A 21,297-nucleotide genomic window follows, 5' to 3' on the forward strand; every position below is an offset into this window, starting at 1 on the left:
TATACGGCAAAAAAGAAAGAATTTTCAATGTGTTTTGAATATTTATGAATTCGTTAGGAAACCTAAAAAACATTTGCCAGCCACACCCAAAAAAACAGTGAAACAGTTTGCCAAGACAAAACAGGGAGAACGATACCGAAAAAAAAGGCGAAAAATATTGTCAACAAAATTTTTGTTGTTTGTAAAGAAAAAAGTGGAAGCGTCGAAAAAATTAAGCGGAAAAGGCAGCAGAAAATATCACGTAATATAAAAACCACTTTGATGAATACGCCGTGTGCATATAAAGCAGCTTTCAGTCCTGAGAGCTTGACAAAAGGGCGCGAAAGTGTCGCCATCGTGGGCGTGTTCCCTGCTGGGGGGGCGTGGCCCTGGAGGCGAGACTTGGCGACGCCTTTGTGAGGAAAACGTAGACAAGACGCAGTCCTTGCGAACCAAGCACTTGTTGTGCTCCTGTTGTGCAGGATGTAGTTGCGGCTTACGCGGCGTATGCGTAACGACATTGATTGGCCGTGGGTTGAAGTTTGGCGGCAATGAGATAAGGAATTATTTACGTATACGGGTGCTGGAGTTAGGGATGCATCAAATATGCTTATAATTGTAAGTAAGCGTGATTTTCATGGATAAGACTGGGCGATGAGCGCTGCATAAGCAGCAGATAAACTGAGCAAAGAAAAGAGGAGCACATTTATTTATGATGGATTCTATGATTCTATCATTTAAATGCATTATAAATACAAGGTTTAGGTAATTTTAGAGCAGGCCCAAAAGGTAAGCAACTGGTAAGGATCATTTTTGATTTCAACTAAGCCAATCATAAATAAAGTGTTATCATTAGAGAGAGATTTGCCCATCCGCAATGACCGTAATTTCCATAATCAAATTGGCCCACAATCTGCCGTGACCCCCATACACACTTTGCTATCCAATAAAACCGAGTGAGTTGAGGCTTGGGTTGGTCATAGTTCGGTGTGATATGCACATCTCGCTGCCCAGAACGCAGCCTCATCAAAAATTCGAAAGCAATCAGCTCAGAAATCACCTCAACGCCAACCTACAATCTCCCCGGAGGCAGCACACACTACTTAAAAATTCCACCTGCTCATAAATTGGCGTTGCCGCCGCACCCCCATAAGAAAACGGATATGCAGTGGGGAAAAAGGACACGAACTCTGAAGGGAATAGATGGGGTTGGGGATTTGGCTGTGCCCCCCTTTTTGCCATTTCGGGTTTCAGATATATGGCAAACAATTATGCGCTTGAGTTTTATTACAAATGCCCGGCAGTTAAATAAGCTCCTGGATGGGGCGACATTGCAGGCGATAATAACCACGTTTCACATGCATCCTGGAAACACCCCACCAGCTTTAACCCACGGAGTGACAGGCGAAAGCGGAAGCACAGGAAATTTGTACCCTTTTTCTTTGCAGCTCGGCGGCATTATCTTAAAATAAGTAAGCTATATAAGTATGCATATCGGGTGGTATCCGTGGAACGGGTAGCGTTTCGTATTACGTCTTGGCCTGGTGGACATGTGAGTACATTCGACTTTGCCTTTCCATTTGCCTTCAGCCTTTGGGGCTGTCTGAAGGGATACCCCACCCCCCACCACTTGCGCATATTTCAACATGATACGACAGCTTGACAACATTAAATTTGCATTGCTCTTGCCGGAGTTTGTTTATGGAAAAAGAGGGGAGGGGGTGGGGGTGCGCTCGAAAAGCTTTGGCGGAGCGGGAATCAGCCAACATATGGCAGGGCAACCAATACTCCGCATACTTTCTATATGTACAAATGCAATTTGATGTCTGGCTCGCAGCCCCACGGAACCCATCCTTTGGGCTTGGCTACAATTAAAGTGATTGAAAAATATTTTCCAAGCCATTTTGTGCGCCAAAGAAAAGGCAAACGAGTTTACGTTTTACCATCGAAGCTACCCTGTTTCAGGAGGGGTAGTTGGAGACTCTGAGGGGATTAATAGAACACAAAGTTAAGGTTCGCGAAAATAAGAATATTGCATATTTTTATTGCATATTGCACATTTTTATACAAAATTCTTTAACAAACATCTTGAAGTAATAACTTCATATGCATCTAATATAAATGTTTGTTACGTGCAGAATTTGTCAAAATTGAAAAAATAATTTCCAGGATATCACTCAAAAGACTACTTCTAAGACATCCGCTTAATATTATTTTTTTTAGTGCCTTTGCGAAATTAACTTGCCGAAGTGCAGCCACGCACACACAACTCAAACGAACTGGCCTGTTCTGGGTGCTGTGTTCTGGGCTACTGGTGGTCGAAATGGATCGGATAGAAGGGGGCTGTGATGATTCGCATTGGGGTACTGGGATTGAGATGGCAAATGGGTCTTCAGAAGTTGTTGCATGCATTCAAGCGCAAAGTTGCAGATACAAAATTGGTTAGCGAGTGGTAAAAAGTGATTGGCGGGCCACCCACCCAACGATTCGCCGAGCGGCCTTTATGACATAAAGGCCAATTATGTTAAAATGTTGTCGGGTAGAAAAACGAGAGTTTCGAACAAAGTTGAGTCGCGTCGCGACGCGACAATTCCGTTTACTGACAGCTAATAATGCGGCAATAGCTGCAAGGGTTCTTTGGCAATGTACTGCGTATGTTCTGTCGCGATTTCGATTCCGATTCCCCACAACCACCTACCCAATTGCATTGTCAACGCGTTCGCCTGATGTACGGCACATCCTGTGTCAGTTCCGGCCGTGCACGCGGCAACTTTCCTTTCCAACCTCGGTCTATTTCCTCGTAGACCCCTCAGATTCATACCCACCGACCCATACCCATATCCACTATCCATTTCCCGCCCGTCACTAAAAGGCCGGGGCGCAAAAAGTTCGCGTCACACTCGAATGCATCTCGTAGCCCAGTGACAATAACTCAAATGCCAAGGGGGTTGGGTTCCGAAACCCCGGGTCCAGGAGTCCTTGTTCCAGCGTCCTGCAGATGGACCCATCGCTTAGCAAATGACTGTGATTTCCAATTTTTTCTGCCGCATTTGAGCCGAGTTGAGCGCGTCCCGTGATTAATGTTGTGGATGCATTGTGGTAGGAGCAATTAGAGCACTGACAAGCCCTCCAAATATCTTTACAAGCTCTCCTCTGAAAGGGGATCGAAAATGCTAACATCTGTGCCGACAGGCGATGGTGTGTCAAATGGGAGTAAATGGTATGTAAAATATGATCACATGATTCGGAAATCAAATTTATTAGAGCTATAGTGCAAGGTGGTAACAAGAGTTAATTAAACTTTTACTTAATAATTTCAATTCGCCTTGAAATTTCCACACAAAAGATTAAAATTATATAAAAGGTCGCAGGTCATTGCTTTGATATTTGCAATCCAATTCACTTAGCTAAAAGTATAATAGTTTGAAATGATTTTTAGTGCTATGTTTAATTAATGAAAATTTCAAGTGCTAGGAGACGCCAGAAAAGTGATGCTGCAATTCCCTACGCCATCATCTACAACTGACACTTTGGAAAAATTAAACTACGCCAATATTCATGCTGCACAGGGCGGAAAAGTAGAGGAAAAATGAAAACATTGAGCGAGCCATTGAAAAGCCAGAACCCCAAAAATGCAAAACCCATTTGCGAGTACAACGAAAATAACAACAATGGCAACAACACGACTCGCATTATTCCCTTGGCGTATTTTTGGTGTGTGTATTTTTTAATCAAAAGCCGCAAATTGCCGCAACGCAAAAAATGACAATCAACCACCCCCAGGATGCCAGATACCATATTCCAGAGCCCAGATCCCAGTTCGCTGTTCCCTGAAACGGGAACACAGGACCAGGATCTAGAGCCAGGACCAAAGCCCAGACAAAGTGCCAGTGACTCCGAGTCCCAGACTGCTGTCCAATACATTTAACGCCTGGCCCAACTATGAAAAAAGGAAAACTCTGGAGCGGGCACCCAAATAATACGACGAGCTCAAAAAAAAAATAAAATAAAATGACGAAAGAAAAGCGTTGGAAATGGCTCTGACATGTTGCCTTTGACATGCATTTGACATTTGACAGATCGCGCATACTGGGGACGAAGGGGCGTTTCAAATGAAATGACTAAATTATGTGCAAAGTGGTGGAAAGTGGGAACTGGAAAGTGGAAAACCGGCAAAACTGTAAAATTAAAAATGCGTTTCCCAGGTAGAAGGAGGCACATTTTGTGCAGCCACTCGAGCGTCAACATTTAACTGTCATAACTGACAACCGAAGGGCACGGGGTTTTCGGTTTTCATATTGGAAATAAAAATGCGATTTGGGGGGCCTCAAAGATATTGCCTTTCGTTGGTATCTGGTGCGTCTTCATATTTCTTATCTGCAGAGTGCCACTTGAGGTCCTGGCTTATGGCAACCCTTTAGTGGAGCATTTTGATTGACATACCGCAGCAACCACCAAAGGCTGCCACATCACCATCACATCATCCTTCGAATCGCTCTCATCATTCAGTCCGTCGTCTGTATTTGAGTTGCATATTTGCTCATTAATAGCGATAAGCGCGTTAAAGTTACCGTTAATGCGCACTACAAAGATATCTAAGCTTCCAATCTAAACGTACAGTGGTTTGGGGTAGCATATATATTTTATTGGATTTTTTAAGTCAAACATAATATTATAAGAAATGAAAATATGCATTCGTATAGTTTCATAGTTGATTTTATTAGGTTTTTAGTTATTGAAAACTATTTTGTTGCACATTAAAATGGTCTCTCTTAACCCACTGTGCATTGTGGCCAGTAACCACCCCCGCTTAACCCTTTGTCAGCACGCACTCCGCACGCAATTCATTAAATTGAAATATTTTACAGATCGATCATTCTGGCGGGCAGAAGTCGAGGTCCTTTGTGTGCTTTGGTCCTGCTGGAACAGCCCATCCTTCGCTGCCGCAGACAAATATGCAAGCCTTTTAGGCACCAATTATTGTATGTGGCTTGGCAGCTTACCCCTTCCCGATCCCCAGAGCCCGGTATATAGAACCCCGATCCGATCCCATTCGCCCTTTTCCCGCATGTCTATTAATCTCTTTTATTGTTGTTCAAAGCGCACGGAACACTTGTGCAAATAGGAAAGACGACTCCAGTTTTTGGGCATGTGCAAAGTCAATGCACAAATATAATGAGAGAGAGGGAGAGTTGGGGTACCCAGTGCTTTGCGATTTTGGACTTTGGCAGGGGGAGCGCAGGCCCAGTTTCCACAGCGCTCAAAGATGCCGCGCGTGTGTTTTGGACACGCGTGCAACAAAAAGGGGGTGGCGTCCTTGGTGGGAGCACACTGACGAAAGGGGTTGTGCGCGATCTGGGTGAGTGATGTACCGCACCGAGTGGGGTTGGCATGTGGAGGAGGTGGGTGGAGTGCGTTTCTCTGGCATGCACATCTTTGCTGATTGCATTCCCCGCTGCTCGGCCTTGCCCACTCACCTTGTTTGTCGCACAGCATGGGCTCCTGCCGATGGAAATGCTCCTACTCCACCCCCACAATCCTGAGGAGGACACCTCATCCTGCCACGCATCCAACTCCGCACCCATGTCCTTTACCACGTGCAGCGGCTACGTGCCTCCATATTGATGTGGGTTATTGTTATAGTCCATGTGCTGTTATTAACGTTGGGCACAAATTGGTTTGAGATTTGAATGGTGCAAAAATGCGACGGGTAGGCCGTTGCAATGGCCGCAATGGCCACACAGAGAATAATAATCACTGATGTAAAAAATAGAATTGCAATTTTAAAGTGCAATTAAATGTTTGGGTTTGTTTCGTTTATTATGTATTAATTATTTCTGACAAATGACTATTACGATAGTTGTTTAATTTTAAATGCCTTTAATGAAGTTCAATATTTGGCCAAGTAAATTAAATAGTCCGAATTTTAATGTTTAATTTTTAGATAAAGTATCTCATCAATTTGTCCTCTCCAAGGGGTAAAATTATAGGTGGCAATATCTTAGAGGTCCTCGTGTTGCTATAGAACTGTCATCCTGAAGTAAATAAATCTGGCAAAGAGATCTTCTTGAGTTCCCTCACATCGTGGGTTTCATCTGGTATACATCTATGTAACTCCACTCCCAAATTGGAGCATCTTTAACCATTAATTACGTTTACATGAAAAGGACTGGGCTTATTATATTATGGTATTTTGCCAGTATTAACCCGCCCATAGGCAGTGATTCTCCAATTTATTCTCGAATACCACATGCCAGGATGGCTAGGATTACACACCAGCACTTCCAAAAGGCATTTTCCCACAGGCTGCGTTGACATTCGTTAAGTCCCCATATGGAAGTTAGGTGAAATGTGCTACGCCCTAATTTCAGTTTCCATTTTTTTACGGATCTGTGCCAGCTCTTTTTTGGAAATTTTCAAGTGATTTAGTGCAATTAGTATAATTAACACAGCACGTAAGACGAGACTGAGGCGGCATTTGACAATGACAATGAAATGGAAAAGGAGGGAGATGTGTGCCATGTGTCCCAAGATGAGTTCGAAGGATATTCTTAATCCGGCATATGTTGTTGCCTGGGGCAGCAAATGATTCACTGGAAAAATGTTTGTAAGAATAGAAACCTATTTATTTTGTTTAAGAAGCGTTGAGTGAGAGTGAAAAACAAGTTTTTAGACCCCTGAAGGCCACGTTTTCCCAACAAGTTTAATTTTTTAAACTCTTAAACTCTTACCCAGCAGCTCTAGCATGCCAATGCATAATTGAATGTGCAGCCCAATTACTCCTTGGTCTAGTGTCCGATGGAATCACATCATCTGCCTTTTCAGATCGAGCTTTCAGTTTCCTGTGCGGCACAAAAGTCAACACTTTAGTGCAATTCGCAGCAATTAACATTGGCAGTAAATATGGAATTTGCACAGAAATGCCTACGAGGCAGGTCTAGAGGTAGCTACAGCTACCTGACACATCCTGCAACCATTCAACTTGATTTGCATAAAAGTCGAAAGGGAAGCAGGATGCAGCAGCCTAGCAGCAGGAATCGGAACTTCTCGACATCTCGAGGCTTCGGGGGAATTTAAGTTTACCCATTTGCCATGCGTGTTTCAGTTGGATCTGAAAACACACACCTATATGCTGGGAAACGAGGAGTAAGTTGCCTCGTGCGTGCTCGTCAATGACAACTGGAAATTAGTTTAATAGTCCAACTTGATGTCGAAGGCAAAAGTAAATACTCGAATACTCGAAGGGACAGCATTTGTTGATATAGTTATGGCGTTATTTTATAGGTACACACATGAGTGAGTGTCCACAGAACCAATAAATGTGATACGTGCAACTGTTAAATTAAGTTAATCACACAAGGTACGAGTCACGAAGACTCTCAATCAAAATCGACTACGAAAAAGTGACAAGAATGAGTTGAAATTAGCCTAATAAGTTAGAGGCAGTAGCTTGGAATTTATGTGATTACTCTACATAAATAAATAGACGTCTGATGGAAAGCATAAATCGAATTAAGCTTCGGCAGCTGCCAAATAATTGTCATTTCGCCGTTTGTTTGACCAACTTTCAATCTTTTAAGCCGCTGCAAAAAATCCTATTCGAAAATCCAATTTGATAAATAGAAACCAATAAATTTTATAATGACAGAGTCGGATGGTCGGATGGGCAAAAATCCAAACCAAAAGCCCTAACCAAATATTTCCGCATTTGTGCAAATTTAGAGCACAAATTAGCAATCTGGTCGGATTTATGAAATATGTGAAAATCGTGACAACAATAACACCGAGCCCAATGGCAACATTAACCCCTGCAACATTCTGCTGCAACTCTTCCTCCCCCTGCCACATATATATTGAATGGAAAAAAGAAAGGAAACCGAAACAGCTGAGTAACTAAAAATGAAGCCAATATGAAGCAGGACCGCAATAAAAACTGGGCTCGGTCCGAGTCCGGAAAAGTCATTGCCCAAAAAGGGGGAAGTTTGGCTGGTTTTCAGGGGGTGGTTGGCTGGGTGGGTGTCATAAGTGCATGAAATGTTTTTGTGCCCCGCACAAAAGCGAAGCGAAAAGTTTAATTTTCTCCCAGGCGATGGGCAAAGTGTGAGTGCCGGGTAACCAAATCCGTTTAGATCGAAAACACTGAGAGCAACAGTACAAAAAAAAAAGAAAAAAAAGAATATATAAAATGTATAATAAATGTAACAAATGACGCACACGGTGGGTCGCCCGAAAATGAATGGCTTTTGGGTGGGTGGTTTGGTTTGTCCTCCATGGATGGATGCTGTACGCTTCTGCTCCTGCTCCTGCTCCGGTTTCCCTGGCGAATGGGCGTTTGCCATTTCAGATTAATGCCCGGCGGCGTCATATGAGAAGCGATCGGCCCCGTGTGCATGCACTTATTTGACTAATGTCTTTAATAAAAAATTACACAAATTGCATAGGCAAGTGAAAAATTGGCAGTAGGGTAATGCCAATGCCTGTAATACTTGCGGCTTACAGAAATTTGGCATTTTGAGCATGATGGTTGGGTGGCTGGCAGCCCTGAGCAACCCTTACACATTTTAATATTTACTAATATTGACAATACTTAAAAATTTTCGGCCACCAGAAGCGGGGTGGAAGTTGAACCAATGGCCCATGGTAACCAGAAACTTTGACATATTTATAGTTGAGTAGGAAATGCCCGGAAATAAAATAAAGCCCAACCTTGACAATTGTGAATGCGAAGGGTGGCGTTAGTGGAAGTTGGTGGGTTGCGAGGGGATTTACACAATATTTTCAAGTGCTCGCCAAGCGACCACCGCCCAAAAGGTCCCTTGGTGACTTATTAAGGGTTGCATTTAGCGGGCTTTGTGTCATTTCATATGCAAATTGGATTAAAAATGAATCGCATTTTACAATCGCGTATCTGTGTCTGTATTTCGTTGTATTCCGTTGGTTTTTTTTTTCTGGCCACGCGCTTTCTAAATTAGGCAGCGTCTTATTGGCATAATGCCATAAATAACATTTCCTATTGCCCATTTATTAACTGGGAAATGCCTTTGATGTCGACAATTTTCATGGAGGCGCGTTGCGCATTTCGCCCGATGGCAACCCTAAGCCCATCAAGCGATTAAGTTTTCCCGGATGCTGGTAGAGTCTGATTTGATTAGACGTTTTGTTTAAGGTTGCTAAGCTCCTGTCCTGCAAATAAGTATTGGAAACGCAACCCACTTGTTTTTTCTACATTTCCAAAAGGGGAGTATTATGGAGACAAAGGATCGAATCGATAGTACAAAAATATTAATGATGGAAAATAAATTTGGTATCATATTAAAATGTTTTTTTTTTTTTTTTTATAAAAATAGTTTACTACCCTCTTGACCTTCAACCACCAAACCTTCCACACTTCCTATTTTAGTTCCGAGCAATGATAAATGCTTCCTGGTTGGTGACAGCGATTTCTTGGAACACGGTATCGATCTCGGTTATTTATTTCATGTAAATGTCAGTTGCAGTAGGTTCTGTCTGAGGTTTTCGGCCTGCAGCTTGCATTTCCTGCAGGGATCCAGTGTCCATGTGTCCTGTGCTCATTTGACTGCCGCCTGTCAAAACAGAATGTTAATGTGCGCGGCCCATTAATGGTTTTTCGAAATTATCCTTTTCCCGCATTGTTGGCCGGGGAGATTTATGTTTGTGCCTTTCCATTGTCAGTTATTGTTATTGAGGTTTTCGACTGGTTGGGGTTGCTTGACTTTCACCTGGCCAGGCAAATGCACAAATTTGTGGGCTGGGCCCTACAACAATGCTAATCGGAATCAGGGAATATAGATCTTGGGAGCGGGTAACTCGACTCTTCCCGGCGATTTGTCAAAGGGAAGAATGTAAAGCGTACATTCAGATTGTAATTCTATATGCGGCATAAAATCATGTTTCTACCTCTGACCCCGATCTCTGATCTGATGTAGCGCGTGTTTTCAACAGTTTGTTGCAGATTTTGTGCATTTATCATGAGTGTGGTTCTCCAACCCCCAAAAAGTTTTGGATGGAACTGGGAAATTGGAACTGGAACGCGTGCCGGGACATGTGGCTTGGGTTTTAGTATTAAATTGTTTTGCGGTTGTGCTGATAATCAGACAATCGTACAATATATTTTATTGGAGTGGCTTCCCAGTGCTCTGGGGATTGTCTAGGCTTCCTCGATGGGAGTATTTCTGTTTACTGCTCATGTATAATTTAAATGAAATATCTCTACCAATTGCCGGCATTAATCAGACCAAAAATAGCTCGCAGTTGAGAGGTGAAGCAAATAACATTCGTTTAGTCAAGGGATTCGGCATTCTCAGTCCCAGTGAAAGCCAGACTTAATCAGAGCTTTTGCAGGCACAGTTTACTATCCTTTCCCTTTCCACTTAACCCATCATTCTATTTCACTTTGGACCAGATCAAACTTTCCCACACCCGAAAACCGAAAATGACTGCACATTTGTTTTCCCACAGAGAGTCCTATTCCACCTCAAGCGTTATTGATCACATTTTTTGTGTGTCCAAAAATACATATTTTCAAAACCCTTTGGCCACTCATAAAATGCAAACAGAGTCCTGTCGGAGCAATGATAAATTTGGAGCTTCCGCTTTGGGTAACTAAGACATCGGCAGGCAAATGAAGAGTCAGTTGCTCGGAGAATAAGAGAAATGGCTGCAATGCATACGTCATTTAACCCCTTTGCGCCATATTTTTCATAAGCTGCTCCACTTTGGGTGATTCCCATTTTTTCCGGCCCAGACAGACGGACACATACACACAGACGGAGTTTGGAATCTATAGGATGGTAAAAGGATGCGTATCGTTTGGGTCCTGGCGCTGTCCTGCCGACGATAAAATATGTGAGGGGGCGTCTGGTCCGCACATATATAGAGACATTTATTGATAGATAGCAAACGCATCGCTTGAACCCTTTTACATTTGATGAACGTATCGAATTCCCCACATATTGCCAAAAGCGGCAAATTTATGGCTGTTTGATTTATTTTAACTTTTAACACGCCCAAACAAAATGCTGCCAAAGAGGCGTGCCGAATCAGACTGGCCAATATCGCCAATGGATTTCAAATGCGGGGAGTTCCGGAGTTGATTCATTCATATGGGGTGGTTCCCCTTGACCTATACCCTGAGCGCCACAAATCTTTTAATAACTTCAGGGGTGCTCGATTCTAAGGACGTGATTTTGAGTGGCCATTATTGAAATATGCGCCCGATGCGGATCTATAAGAAGAATTATAAAGTCTTGTTATTAAAAGAGTTAAGCTTAAGGGTAGCAAATAAAATCAGCTTAAGAAACTAAATCAGCAAGAGCATTGTTTTCCGGGGGCTTTAAGTTCCTTTGCATCAACTACCTCGAATTCGCGGATTTGGACTCCATAAAGGCCGCATAAGCGTTATAAAACTCTGCGCTCCTTCACCTTCCGCCTACCTCAATTTGCGGAATCCGGTCCAATCACAACTCCACACCATTTGCGTATTACGCTTCATTATGCAGATTTCTTGCCGCCGGTTGAGTTTCGTCGAGTTCTTTATACCCGCGTCGCTTATTTGTTATTGTTGCATGGCTTGCGGGCTTGAAAAAATATTTTTATTTAATTTATTTATGAATGAAGCGAAGGGCGCCGGTATGTCCTGGGTGGTTGGGTTGGTAGGCCTGGTAGGCAATAAAGGCGTTGCCACACACTCCCCGAAAACCATTACCATTTCGCTTGTGGTGCCTACCGCATTGTCACATAGATAAGCCGCGTCTGGCTTAACTCATAAAAAAGTGCCGGCAAAAGGATAATAAACCAGCCAGACCGAAGGAGAGAACGCGTGCGGATTTAAATTTCACAAAAATAAACAGCAATAGCCATAAACGGGGGAAGCTGTAGGCCAGAGTTGAGCCGCATGGTGGGAAAAATATTCTTATTCTACACAATCCGTTTAGATATGTTTCCATTTTAAATGCCTCAATAATGACAATAATCAAAAATTCTCAGACCCAGAGTACCCGTTCCGGCTTTTGTTATTTACCGCCCCACAGGCCGCGAAGACTGAGAAATGAATTTAAAATCAATTTGCGGTCAGCTCACAAAAGCAGCCATGAGGTAAACCGCAAAGACAACAATTAAGCGTAACAAATGATTATGAATAACCTTTTTTCTACGCACGGAATGCCATGTATGTTCTTCTGTGAGAAACGGAACCAAAATCTAATGATATTTTTGACGGGGCTTGGCCGGCCGGCGAGTTGTGCTGATGAATGAAACTCAGGAATTTAAAAATACTACAGCCTTGTAAATGAGTAGACAGAATGTCTGGCTGAGGAAAAGAATATTTATAGAATGTGCAACTAAAACCATTTTTAACTCTAGAACGGAATTATATTATAATTATTAGATAGAAATGATTTCGATTTGAAAACAACTATGGTTCATTATATAATAATAATAAACTCCCTACGTGGGGCTCGAACACACGAACTTGGGACTACTAACAAAGAGCTCCCAAAGTATATTTTTATACCTGGTGGATATTTATTTTTAGAACGAGATTTTCATCTTGTGTTGTTATCATGGCCTTTGGGAAATTCAACGTGGTTATGTTGTAATAAGATATAAATCAAACACATACACAGACATTCTGTGCGTTAGTTATTTATGGTAGAATTTTAACATCGATGTTAAACTAATTAAGTTTATTTCGATACCACAAGAATGGATTTCTATGACAATATATATTAAAATGTATTTACATATGTACATATGTAGGGCCAAGGAAGTGTAAACGCCTGACCGAGCTACCAAGAAGTCATCCCTACCACGGAGGCTCTCGTTTCTTATGCGCCAATTGCGGTAACCCATCATGTGCCCGGCTAGCTCAGTCGGTAGAGCATGAGACTCTTAATCTCAGGGTCGTGGGTTCGAGCCCCACGTTGGGCGAAACAAATTTTTTGTTAATTTTTTGTTCCTTACCAAATCAAAGAAAACCTTTCCATAAAATAAATTTGCCACATGGCATAAAAAAAAAAAAACAAAGCTGCTGGCACATATTAAATATATTATTTGAAAATTTTTTTTTAATTTGTTTTAAATTAATTTGGCTGACAAATATTTGTGGGATGCTTGCAAGTGAAAGCCATTGTTGAAGTAGCACAAAAGCGGGCATGCATAAATCCGCAGCCATTGAAATGCGTATGAAAAATTCAAAAAGTGCCCTAAAATGGAGGACCCTTTCGCAACTGGCGCTTTTCAACCAGCCGCAGGACAATTTATGAATTTAACAAAAAACTTCACACAAAGCGGGCTGAAAAGCAAATAGAGAAGCTTCAATCCTGCACTCTTCCTTCAATATTTTTTTTCGCATGGACCGTGAAATATTTTCCGCTTGCAGTAAAAATTAGAGTGGGATAAACAAATACATTTATTACATGCGAATACAGCAACAAATCCCAGCCAGCTTTTATTGTGCGTGCCACGCCCACTCCCACAGGAAAAGGGGACACAATTGCCAAAGGCAGAGGCGGCGGGCAAACACGTGACTTTAAAGCTCATGGGATTACATTGAACGCAGTTTTGTGTGGGATTTTCGAATGCAAAAAGCTTAGGAAATTAATGCGCAGAAGGAAATGCATTTAAATTATGTGGGTGACTGCTCTGTGGTAATGGGAATTGGAGTGGAAGTGGGCAAAGTGGGCGGGGCTCTCCGGCGAGGTGTCCGCCGTGATGGAGGGACAACAGACAGCTGCCAGCCGCCTGCCCGCATTAATTTATAATTTCGCCAGGGGGGCTTACCCATTTTAATGGCAATGGCAGTGGCAATGGCAAAGGCAACGAAGGTTTACAAATGAATACAAATTGCAGTTTGAACTTTGCGCTTTACAATTTTGTAATTAACGGCAAAACATTTTGCATCATAATTCCCGGGAAGCGAAAGTATTTGGGAATTTAATTAAGTTGCATTGGCCACGCAGATTTATCCGCAGCAGGGATGCTATCCCGAACACTAAGTTCCTTGTCCCATGTCCTGCCTTCAACCCTTTGGACGCGATTTTCTTGAGTAAAAGTTTTTAATACTCCCGACAGCCGACGTTCAGGAACACATAAATTATCTGGACTCAGGCAAATAAACATTATGCAGCAGTTTTAACACGTTATTGAAAAGAACAACGTCCCGCAGGGTCATGAGCTGTTTTACAGAGGTCAAACGGTGGAAATCCATCCCGATTACATGATTTGCCGTTCGGCAAAATATTTTTTGAAATTTTAAGCCCCTCTGATAGGTGCACAGGAAAAAATTAATTACAATCTGAAAACATAGAATGACATTAAATCACTTTGGAACTATTATTAACTATTATCAAGTCACTAACCAAAGATTTAAATCATATTTAGAAACTATAACATTTAGAAACATATAACATGGATTTGGCTTGGATTTTCTTTGAGTGTTTTTATCAGGGCAACCCTTTCGTAGTCACAATACTGATTTGGCTCACCTTCTGCTGACGTATGACATTGCAGCATCAATTGCTCATGAGCACACGTAATGAAAACGCTTGAGGATGGAGATTGGGCGGATGGATGGCGTGGTAAAAGGAGCAGGGTCGGGAAAGGTGGCAATATGTCTCGGCCGAGGTTGAGGGCTATACCCCAGTTGTTGCCCTTGGTCATTAACAGCGTTAAGCCCAGGACCAGACCGCGCCGGAAGGATGTCGTGGCTGAGTGACGTGTGTGTTTGCACCAACCATGGTGCCCACACACCCATCCCATCCCATCTAGCCATCCAGCCAACCAACCATCCATCCATCCATTCGTTTATTCAACCCAACCCCATCCGAATACCCAACCTCCTTTCGTGTCCATGAGCGTTGTCATTAGCGCTGCTCGTGCGCCGTTATCCCTTTTTAATAAGGTTTACTCAGCATTTTTTGCCGCTTTTGCTTCGTTTTTCATTGTTTGTCAGGCTCTCACTCCGCTTTCATTGCAGATATGTTGTGTTTATTATGCGAGATTTGCGAGAAATTGAACGGGCTACGACCCTGGGCTCAAGCATCAATCAACGGTGAGATTAATAATGGTGAGGCTCTGAAAACTCTGTAGCTAATTGCTATTTACTGTTGGCTGCTTGGAGAACATATTTTTTCAAAGATTTTTTAAAAAACTAAAAATAATTTTAACAAAAAAACAAAGAACATCAGTCGTGCAAAGGTGATTGACTCCATTGAGTGATGTCTAAATAACTCCATTATTATTTCTGCACAACACCTACATATAAATCAAGAGTGCGATAAGCGTTCCGATGAACAAAGTCCATATTTGGCCCGAACGAGTTCATTTGATTCGCACTCACGCTTTCCCGGCCAGGCACCTTATAATTCTTGGGCTTATTTATGCCAGCCTTTTATGGACACTTTCCTATTGTGCGAAGTGTCATCGCAGTGAGCCATTATCCATTATCTAACCAAATATGTAATGCATTCGCGAGTGCAATCACCCCCTGCCCTAATCGTAAATCGACTAATCTGCCTACGTGCCTTGCACACCACATCGCAATGCCGCTTAATGCCCGCAGTAAAAAAAGGTTTAATAATGGGGTAAAAAAACCTTGAGCGTGCACTCGAAATTAAATTGTTATCAAATCGATCAAAGCCACAGCATCATTATCTCTGCATTAGCTGTAGAGGCAGAAAAAAAAAAGAAATAGTGCCCGAAGAACAAAGACGCGCAAAAAAAGAACTTTAAAAGCAGGCTGACGAGAGGAAACCCCGCTTGATAAGCGATTTAAAATGCAACGAAGCAGCTGGAAAATGAGGCGTTGTGGTGCTGCGTTTGGTGGAAAGGGTTTTTTTTTGCACTTGACCTCCCACTCCCCCCCCCCCCCCCATTCCGAGGGCTGAGTGGGTTCCGTGTCCGGCGCCTGGCCGCAGCAATAACTTCTAATTAATACACGAAGAGCATAACGAAAGCTAATTATGAAACTAATGAGCTTGTTGGCAATGCAACAGCGTCGGCAACAAGAACAAGAAGCACGAAACAGGCAGCAGCCGTTCAACTTGGCCAACTCGAAGGTATGGCAGAAGGGTACACTTAAGGGGGAGGGGAGGGGGCAGGTGGGCGCAGTTGGGGCAGCAGCTGGAGCAGGGGATGTGGGGAAAATGTTTCAAGTGTTAACGACGGTGTGCTCAACATGCCGAGCGCCGCTCCAGGTGCGAAATACCACAAAAGAGTGAGCGCGAACGATTCAACGCGGTCACCCATACAATTAAACACACTCACAAGTGCACAGTGAGAAATTTCGATGTAATACAAGTGCTTTGGACACTAAAGTCACGAAAAGTATAATCTACTGAATTATCATAGTTGAAAAAGTTTAAGTTTTATTTGCAATGGAATTTAAAGTGCAAATAATTTTTCTTCGTGTACTGGCTTGTACGCAGATATTTCATTTCAATTTCCTTTTTGGTTAGCGCGTCTTTTTAGCATACTTGATTATGGTCTTTGGTCGGCAGAGAGAAAGAAGGAAAGACAGAAGGGGGCTGGTCCCTGGACGTCGCCGGCCATCAGTCACTTATGCTCACGGCCCGTCACTCAAAGCCGGCTCACATACACACTTGCATAGTCCGTCCACACCTACCTCCACTAAATAACAGAGCGGGACGTACGTTCCATGGCCGAAAAAGGGTGGTGACGACGGGGGCCAAGACCAAGACCACGAAGACGATGACTTCGTTCCACGGACTGGGGCCAGGCCGGTCGATTCGTCCGGTGAGCCGCCGCTACTGTCATTATCTTGTTAACTTGTTGTTACGTCAGCTGGCTCGCGAGCTTGCATGTAAGCAGTCGCAGCTAGGAAGGACAGTAGCGATCCATCGGATGGAATCTTATAGAATAGCTTTGCGGAAAAAGGCGAAATAACATTATTTAGATGTAATGCAGAACTCTTTCTTTCTTAATCATTTTATATGCGAATTTGAAAGGAGTAATAAGTGCAAAGTATTTTCATATTTCTAGTTATGAATCCAATTGATATTTATAGTAGTTTTACAAATAGTTAAAAATTATTTTTATCTCCTTAGTTAAGAAATTCATACATTGTATTCACTTGACCGCGATTGTCGAATGCCCTGGACCCACATTAGTGTTGTGTTCACTTACAGCGTCATCGTGTGTATCTCGCTTAAATTTGTCTGGCCATTGCCGTACTTTGTCTCGAACTTGTACTCATTCCCAGTCCAATTCCAATTCCCATTGCCCTTGCCCGTGCCCTTTCCCCTTTTTTGTATCCCCTTTTTGGCTCCCACCGCCGCCCATGGACCCATGGACCGATGTGTAATAATAATATACACACAGGTGTCTCGGGCACTTTCGGCCAGGGGGCTATGCCAGGTTCGTACCTCATCAATAAGGTCCGCGAACGTGGATGTGGATGGGATACGAAAGATGGTTGGATGGGTGATGGGGGGCGGGGCATTGGCGCTGCATGTAGCACATGTAGCGGCGATTACGCGTAATAATCATCATAATCAAAAGTCGCAACACGAAATGAGTTTCGACTTGCTGTTGCCGTGGAGGATAACCAGTTAGGAATTGAGCTGGCTCCAGTGGCGGCGGACGACCATTGCGCTCCACATAGAATTGATTAATATTGGCCGTGGCCATCGGATATTCGCCAGCGATTTGGCCGACTTCATCGCTCTCTGATTACGACACGACATTCGAGCAGGACGTATTGGCCTTAGTATCCACAGTCAGCCTCCCCAACCATCAAACTAATTTGGCGGCATCAATCTGCCGCTCAATGGGAATAGCATTGGCGCAGGCTCTGGAATGGATTAGGTCCTGCCCAGTGATAATTAACATTGGAACGGCGTGGTAAAAACTTTCTTCATCATATGCGGAAATTGTTTCAGCATGATGTAATGCTCGGTAATTTGGGGTGCATGTTTCGGCATATACATACATATGTATGGGTGGGCTGTGGTGAATAATGAAGAAGATCTTAAGAAGATCCTACTACCTTACTATATATTTCACATTACAAAGTGGATCAAATTATATATATATTATAATCAGTTACTTGGTAACCCACCGCATACAGCCAACAGATCACACACTATCCTAAAATAACCATTTATGTTGTGGTGTTCGTGTTTCGCCGCAACTCTATGAACACAAAAAATAATAATTAACTGACCATCAAATCAACAGCACGTACTCCCTACGTGAGCATAATTTTGCACCCTGCTCACCTTGATTGCAGATTTCGATATGTTCGTCCATCGCATTCTACGTGCAAAAACGAGAACTAAAAGTTGGGGCAGCCACGAAACTGGTGCCAAAGTCATGGGATATTTCTGGACGTAAGAGTGGGGAGTGGGATTCTGGAGACATTGGCTTAAGTGCGCTGATCCCCGCGCTCCTCTCATAATTAATTCGGTGAAATACAAGCCGCAGACAAGCGGACAGGACAATACTCTGTCACTGCACTATGGCCCGGCACATTTGCATTTGATTTACGCCCCGGCGAGCAGATCCCTCACAACTCCATGGCTCTCGGCAAAGTCAGGCCATAAAACTTGGCTCAAGTGCAAATGCGCTCAAATCTGCACTTAGCCAACCCTCGAATGTGAGTGTGTGTATGAGTGCGTGAGTGAGTGTGTGGGTGTGTATTACTATAATTAAATTGAAAATTACTGCCAAGCAATTGCAATTGTCCACCCGAGTGGACAGTGGACGGTGAACAGGGCCAGGAACGTTAATAATAGGTTTGTGTGTGGCCCTAATCATTGTCTGTGCATCTGTCTATGTCTCCGTCTGCATCTCCTTTGCCCCGGCAAAATGTTTCGGGGGTTGGCCGAGCCACGCATAAGTTATAAATTATGCATCTATGCATAATTTACAGCCAGTAAGGTCAGACAGTTGCATTTGCCAGTTCAGTGCCAGCCCCCCAAGGTTTTCGAACTCCCAGAATTGCGTAAGTGGCTGGAAAACATTTCACAAGGGGATCTGAGCCGTAGGCAGCTCAAGGTGCTCAGGATTGTGTAGATATCAAAGTATAAAAAGGATTTTAGGATGTAAAGATTAAAGATTATACTGAGTGGATTGCTTCACGCTTATATGCCGCTTCACAGCGATTGCTTATTGTGTTTAGAATTAATCAAATGCAAGAGTTTTTCATAAATTTCCATTTTTCGACAAATTTAAATCCATTCCCTGGTCAGGTGATTCAGCTTAATAGATGGGCCAACTTAGCCTGTTATCGCAAACTATTCTCAGATACATTTGTCTAACTTTTTGCAGCGCACTGGTGGCCACTTGAACAGTCAACCACTTCGACAGTGGTTCATTGTACCATGCATGAGTCCTTCCCTTTTCAGCCCCCCCCCCCTTTGTCCTGATTTACGGGGCTTGAAAGGGTGGCGGGGGGTTGGGGCACTTGAGAACTTGTTTTTGCATCAGTTTGCAACCGCATCATTTTGATGCATTTTGTGGTTTAGTTGTTTAGCAGCGTAGTTTTTAGTGTATCATCATCACGAGCTTACACGCACGAGCTGCGTTGGGTATTTTAGCATACACTCCATATACACACACCTATAAATTAACATATATAGGTAGGGATATATACACACGGATGCGGGAAGGGCATGCGGCCCAAAGTGCCGACAGTCGAGATGTAGGGGAATGCATTGTTGTTGATGCTGGACGGGCTTGAATTATCATACATGTGTTTGTCTTATTGCATTTTATTCAAATTTCCTACCGTGCGGTTTTTACGTTTTGCCAGCCTCATTCCCGTACCCATATCGATTTGCAATTCGCAATCGCAATCAGCTCCAGAGACCTGGAGAACAGACTGGGTCCTCAGGAAATGTTGATGAATGTACAACTGCATATACATACGGTGCATATGTGCATATGTATGCCGGAAAACAGATGTTCCGGGGATCCCCTTTGAAGCGGGTCTCAATGGAGTTGTCTGTTGCATTTCAACAACTGTTGTTGCATATTTATATTCGGCTCTGTTCCGCCAATCGATATCCGCCTAATGAAAACAAATAATTCCGGCGATATGGAATGGATGCTTGTAGCGCAGCCAAAAGTTTAAGCATAGTTGGAATAGTTAGATTCCAAACCGGGAATCTAAACGTTTTCGTTCACTCCTCACATACATATGCAGATAAATGAGGAAAGATATTCTTTGTACCCTTCTAATTTGACCACAAATATGCGGACCCGAAATTCCTTACGTTTGGCTACCGCATTATTGACCTGGCTTTATTCGTCGGTGGTCACGTGTATACTGGCCCTGCCCCTTTCTAACGATTTTCTTTTGGAGCCCCAAATGAAAAAACCCTTTGTCTTGTACTTTATGGCCACGTAAGGGTCGACAGCTGTGTTTGTAACCAATTTGCTACTGTACGGCCAAAAATACAATAAAACAAGGACCAGGACCAGGTCGAAAAGAAAACATATTTTACAGCCATGTAACTGAACTCCAACTACGGCTGTGTTCTGGGCATATTTTAAAGTTTTCATTTGCATTTCGTACTCGTAGCAAGGGTTAAATACAGTCCACCTTTCATAACCATTTGCACCTGGCCGGGACCAAGAAGAAGAAGAAGAAGAAGAAGTAGGAGGTCCGAAACAACAGCCTGGCAATTAGGCTCTTAAAACAATGAGATGGTACGGGCAGAGTCGAAGGCCGAGTCTCCCTTTGAGAACCAGTATCTGGTATCTGCTATCTGTTGCCGTATCTGCATTGATTTGGGCGGCCTTAATTTGATGGCTATCGCTGGGGAGGAAGGCTACGCAATTGGCATTGGCATCTGCGTGTTGGCGACACACGCACTAAAATTCCCGGGGCCGAGGACAAAGACGGCGTTCAACATTGCTTATCAATGTTGCACAATCGAGAAAGAAGCCTGTGACACACCAGCATAACGAGATACTCGCAGTATACCAAGTAGTCGATGGAGATACAAATGCGGGAGGGTTTGGGCCTCTGGTTTTCGGTTATGGGTTCTGGGGAAAAGAACAGCAGTACGTGGCGTAGACAATCAGACGGTAATGTGTGCAAAACAAATCAAGCAACAGGACCTGTGATGTAATCAGGCAGCGAATAAACCAGGGATGCGTCAAGTACTCTGCCGAAAATGACGCAACCAACTCTGCCCCGGAATTCCCCAGTGTTGCAACGGAAAATGGCAAATTCATGTTCCTTATTGAAATTGATGGCAGGCGTCTGGAATTCGGGGTGAAACTCCATTATTAGGTGGTTCAACCTGCACAGCTGTTATTAACTCACTTATT

The 21,297-nt window shown here is 43.2% G+C and overlaps 1 non-coding gene across 1 annotated transcript; it reads left to right on the top strand.

Annotated features, from left to right (window-relative positions):
* Positions 1-12,854: 12,854 nt before the first annotated feature.
* On the top strand, positions 12,855-12,927 carry tRNA:Lys-CTT-1-11 (transfer RNA:Lysine-CTT 1-11). Its single transcript has one exon. It is a non-coding gene; the product is annotated as a tRNA-Lys (tRNA).
* Positions 12,928-21,297: the final 8,370 nt, after the last annotated feature.

Source organism: Drosophila melanogaster, chromosome 2R (genome assembly GCF_000001215.4).
Source record: "Drosophila melanogaster chromosome 2R".
NCBI lineage: Eukaryota > Metazoa > Arthropoda > Insecta > Diptera > Drosophilidae > Drosophila > Drosophila melanogaster.